This window comes from Lepisosteus oculatus, chromosome 5, assembly GCF_040954835.1.
Source record: "Lepisosteus oculatus isolate fLepOcu1 chromosome 5, fLepOcu1.hap2, whole genome shotgun sequence".
NCBI lineage: Eukaryota > Metazoa > Chordata > Actinopteri > Semionotiformes > Lepisosteidae > Lepisosteus > Lepisosteus oculatus.
In genome coordinates, this window is record NC_090700.1 from 51,330,803 (window position 1) to 51,337,125 (window position 6,323).

Here is a 6,323-nt window from a genome sequence, read left to right on the forward strand (position 1 = left end):
TGCAATGTAATTATATTTTTCTCATCTACACAATTTTAATAATATCAAAATACAATTTTTAATAATAATAAATCAGAAGAAGTCATTTATTTGGTCCTACCAAATTTCATGGCAACTATTATCTACTTTTACAGTAATCTAATCAATTTGACAAGAAATCTATATACAATGAATATAGTACGAATTCCATTAAATTACTAAATATATATTACTTTTGCGTATTCAATTACATATTTAGAGATTTCATAAAATATCTTCATAAAATAGTTTGGGACTGAAATCTAAGTTAAACTATAAATTTACAATAATGTTGTAGCAGTCTCAGGTTCACGTGAGTATGTGCCCTCACCGCTGACGCCTCAGGTCAGCCCCCCACTGCTGGGGACTCGAACCCGGGCCTCCGGCATCACTCAACAGGGACCCAGCCAGTTGAGCTAAAGGGAAATCTCCCTTTAACCCAACGGCTGCAGTCTCTGCTGGTCACTGTGCTGGTAAGCCGGCTCACACAACCTGCAATGGTGGCCGTATCTGCTACAATATTATTGTTAGTTAGTAAAAGGCAGAATATGAATATGAGACATTTCACAATTCTTTCCTTTATTGAATAAGTAGAAGGTGCATGAATGTCAAAGACTTGCTTTTGCAAATTGAGAACAATGATTAACTCTACCATACCAGTTACCTACCAATGAACAAAAATGAAGCTCCTGAGTTTAATGAACAACCTTTTTCCATATACGTATTGTATATCATTTCCATGAAAAGAGTTTCATACCTTTCAATAAAAAATACTTACTGTATGTATTTTGCTGTTTTAATAATGCAGGATGTTCAGTGTACAGTGAACTCTGAGTTCATATACTGTATACTTTGCTTTTTAAACCAGCTGATAATTCAAAATGAAAGGGAAATGTGTGTTATCTACCAATATTGCAAAAGGAAGAAATATAGTTAGGCATACGACTGTCACCTGGAATGTGTGTGGGTGTGATGACAGACTTTAATTTAATACCACTTGGGCTTCATCAATCTGCTGCTCAACCAATTTTATAAAAGAGTCCAAAGAACATTTGGCCACCACTACCAGTGGCCTAGACATTGCGATTAACAGTTAATCACAGTCTTGTTGGGCATCTTGACAGTACCTCTTTCTCAGCAAGGCTTATCTTTTCATTTTGTAGCACCGCAACATTGATAGGGACCTGACATTTTATAAATGGTAGTTTATCCTTGTCCCACACCGCATTATTACGACCTCAGTTTCTGTAAAGGATAGATAATTCCAGTAATATAAGTACCACAAATTATAGTTTTCGAATAGCAGGGGAATGCTAATAACAATGTATTACTACATCACTGCCAAGGACAACGCCTCCACAAGGAATGGCTAATCATAATGCATTGTAACTTCTTAGTCAAGGGCTCAGGCCAGGCTCTGTTAAGGGGCAAGTCTTTCCCATAGTCTACCTACATCATTGAGCCAGAGTCCATGTACTATATTGAGCAGTTAACTTTGGCATGTTATATTATAATGTTTGAGTAGACTGATTAGCGTAATATACAGAATAACCCTCACAGTACACATCATTTGGCAGATTACAAAATCTGTCAATCACCTCCAATCAATCACAAAAATGACTGTAATAATTTTCATTGCAATGAATAAAAGACAGTTTTTAAAATTGATGTTGAAGGCTCTGTTAAAATAATGCCGTACGAACTAGCTATATTAAAAAAAACAATATATGTGAATCCATGCCAGAGTCTCCAGTGACTCCTGCTGACTAGGAATTAACAAATATTTTTTAGAAAGTGTTTTGTGTTTGGAATATTTGCTGATGAACCGGGGACAGTGATGAAGACAAAAATAACATTTTCTTCAGTGAAATTGAAATTAGTTTGCAGTCCAAATATTAGATTATCTCAGTGCTACAGATTGCCAACTGAAACACTGTAGAATAAAAATACATAAATTAAGACACAATATGCCTTTCCTTTCTACATACACCACCTACCCCTGCTGCAATATAGTGGCAGAAAATAAGAGTTCATTATTAAAGGCCGCTATTGATTGAAATGTACTTCTGTACCAAATTCTATTGATAATTGGAAGCCGATGAGACATGATGAGACTCTAATTTCCCAGCTATAGATTTGCCACCACAACACATCTGCAGCACTTCCCTTGGTTCAGTCTGTAATCTTCCTTCTTGCCCCCTGAGGCTAATATCAATAGCCTTAACCCAAATTAACACCTAATCTTTTAAATATATATTATAAACGTACTTTAAGTGCAAACACACATCACATGACGGTCCTTTTTCAGCACTCTAAACAAAATTAGTAATTGGGATTTCAAAATAAAAGAGTACCGTTTGGAAGTATTGCACTTTGCCCCTGATTTTGATGGTATACTCACTTTATCACGATCTATAGTGGTTTATACATTTTGTATACCACTGTTGTGTGTTTTGCTGGGGGACAATCCTGATCCTGGAGGGCCTATGTCTCTACAACTTTTCATTCCGACTCAGAATTCCAATTTTAACAAGCTCCATCAGTTCATTATTAGCATAATGGGACCAATTGATCAACTTCTTCCAACTCATCTGGTGTTGGTACTGTACATTGCAGAGACACTTGCCTTTCAGGGCTAGACACCCCTGGTTTACAACAATGATTAGATAACAGTTTACAAGATAACTATTCACTGATGGTGTAATTAAAAATGGTAAACATGGATAAAGAAAATGGTACAAAGCCGAAAACACGGGGTACAGTACTAAAGAGATATACAGTAGGACAAGACAAATAATTTCAATAACTCCATTACCGAACCAAAGTGCCAAAGTGCCAACTGTGAAATAAACTACTGCTGATGAGTCACTTATACTGATAGAATAAGCGCTTAAAATGATTCAATATATGTGTGGTTCAGTTAAAACCCCGTATAAACATTCAAGCAGAACATGATTTAAAACACAATTATAACCAAACTGGGTTGTATTACATTACTTCCAATAGGTTTTTCAAAATGTTTCATTTACTTTGCTTGACAGAAAGGGACTCCAAAAGTCGCATAACATTATGTCACTAAATATGCATTGTTATAGACTCTTTTACACAAATTCCACTCATTCTAAAGCATTCTGCGCTTCATGCCTTTGCTTTGGTACAAGGTTCTGCTTAGCCTAAAATGCGCTACTGTTTAATCAGTATTTAATGCAAGCTCCTCCTTGAGAAATACTTTTTTCCCTAAAACTGCTGACTCATGGAATTTCTGCTTCAGAGAGTTTTGTTAATCTAATGCTGATATAAATTAATCATAAAACAATATAATGTGAAATTAAAAAGCTGGTTAATTTATATATTAAATACATACGCATCAAGCAAGATTAATAGTTGTACTCAATGCCTAATTTAATTTTACACATGGAGCAAATAATTTGACTAAGCAGTACCATAATTTATTATCACTGCTTTACCCTTATTTAAAAAATAACAAAAACATTTTTTCCCCTTTACCAACAGGAAAGCACTTTTGGTCAAGTCAAGCTACCTCAACTTGAAACTCAAAGCAACCTGGAATTACAAACTGGGAAAAATTTATTTAGTTTTCTCCATTTCTGTCGTATGGTGGCAGTACACTTTGGGTAGTCTTAATTTTCTTTCTGTGTTACGGAATGAGCTAAACTACAGTATGAGCTAAACATAAGTTAAACTTATGTTAAATTTGAATTTATGTCTTATTATATGATTTTTTAATTTTATCTCTTTCATCACATCCAAAAATAAATGGTGTCTACTAGCAGAAAATGTGTATGCCTACATAAACGGACTAATAAATACAATGCAAAACATTGAAACATATCTTGATTTACTGTCTAGCTGCTGCCTTATTTTTTTCCAGAGTTAGACAATGAGAAAAATAGGTATATTAAAAGATAAAGGAATCAGAACAAGAATTGAATACAAAGACAAACTGAATGCTGTTCCACAGATATGAACTATAATTCTTGGTGCCGCAAATGCTGACCTGAAATAATCTTTCCATTTGGCACTCAAAAAGGCTATGCAAGGCCTTTTTTTTCTTGACCGTTTTGGTTTTTGAAAATGTCTAAATATTAAAAAAGTTCAATTTTTAACCCATTGCAATTTTTCCACTTAAAATGTATTTTTGATCTTTTTGAAGGAAAATGTGGAAAGGCACTTTCCCGACAGAAAGATTATAGTTTTTTTTTTAATTTTTAACGTTAGGTTAAAATAAAGTTAGATTTAAATCCAAATTTAAATCTACAGAATAATTGTGATGGTATTCAAGGCCAAGAGCCAAGAGTAATCAATCAAATAACCCCCTCCAGCAAAGATAGCTTCCAATTGTACAGCAGAGTAGACTGACACAATTGGAACAAGAGACCTTGCTTTTATTGAACAAGGGGTTCTTGAAATTTCAAGTGCCCCATATGGCATCTTGAAACAACAACCTTTCAGTTATAGGCATAGATTATTGACCACTACCTTATGCTTCACCTCAGTATCCATCCATCCATCCATCCATTTTCTAACTGGTTCATCCAACTCAGGGTTGTGAGGAAGCTGGGGATCTATCTTGGCAAGCACTGGGCACAAGGTGGAGCACACCCTGGACAGGACACAAGTCTTTTGCAGGGCTCACACAGACCCACACACACTCACATCGTTGCCAGTTTTCCCAGAAGAGTTCATCTATCTAATCTGTCTTTGGACAGTGGGAGGAAACTGAAGTGTCAGGAGGAAAACCCTCATGAACACAGTGAGAACATACAAACTTAATACAGATTATACAGCACCCTAGGTCTGGAACTGAACCCAGGTCAAGGCAGAAATGCTAACAACATGCCTCTGTTTGCTATATTGAAAATATTGTAACGCTTACGGACACCAGTGAGTGTGTAAGAGCCGGCTTACCAGAGCGGTGACGTCACTGCCCTTCCCTGTGATAGCAGGGGCTACAGCCGCTGGGCTGAAGGGAGATCTCTCTTTAGGTCAACAGGCTTGGTCCCTGTTCAGTGATGCCAAAGGCCTTGGTTCGAGTCCCTGACAGTGGGGGGCCGACCTGATGCGGCAGCGGCAAGGGTGCCCACGTTAACCCCGAAGTGTTACAATATATTAAAGTTACAAAATAACAATAATTGTGTTTTCTGCAGTCTTGAGTTGTGGTAGTACTAGCGTTTGAAGCTTCAGTGCTATTTGCAGGTAGAAATAGTTTCAATAGCTCAGAGGTTTCAGTCAGCAGAGAAATTATATGAAATTTCTCTTCCACTTATCTGCCTATACAGTGCACATAAAATATGGTAATTGACTTTTGATTGCATGACTAAATGATTATTTATTTGGAAAAGTTTAGTTTTGTTGTTAAATAAAACAAAATGAAACTGAATAATAAAAGACATTTAATGAAAGCAAAGAGGAAAAATTTAGAAAATAGAAAATATTGATTTCGTTTGATTGAATCAATACGAAAACACAATTCTATTAGGAGAAAAACGCACTGTATACATTAGAAGTTCCATCTGACAACTTTCTTCCATAGAGCATACACCTACTTCTATTATGACCTTTCCAGTGACTAAAAAAATAATTAAGCCAAATAAATTAAAAATATGTGCAAAATAAACATATATTTACCACAATTATTCTTAGACCATTTTCACATTTTATAACGCATTTACTTAGCAAATCTGCAGCTCTGGTTCTCAAGTACAGTATTGAGATTTTAATACCAGGAATTAGCTCCAATATTAATTTTGCTTTCACCTTGAAATATACAGTAAGATGAAAATAATCATAAACATCACAGCCAATTTTTTTATACATTGATGATGCACACATTTTGTGCGTGTTCTACTTTTTTGTTGCATGCTTTTCATTTTTGGCAGCAACCTAAATTTAGAAATTCTCTAATCCAACACAGGCTTCAAGATGAGAGCTAAATTGGGGTGCACGTAGTTCTAAATGAAGCCAATTAAAATAATGCAACAACAGCATATGTGCACTGAAATATTAAGGGTTTTTGGTTCCCTGGTGTATTTCAAAATCTGTGTCTTCTGATTACAGAAGCACACCCCTTCCAATTTGGATTGTAAACCTTCTGTAGATGTACAATGTACATCAGCAATGACCTCCATTGGAAATAAATGCTCCAATGGAGCTAAATTAATAAATGAATGAAATTAATTAAAAAAAATGCAAGAGAATTTAGCTTAATTATAAATTAATTTTATTGTATCCAATTGTGATGTACACTGTGTTCTATTTGTGAATCACCTGAATCACTAGAAATA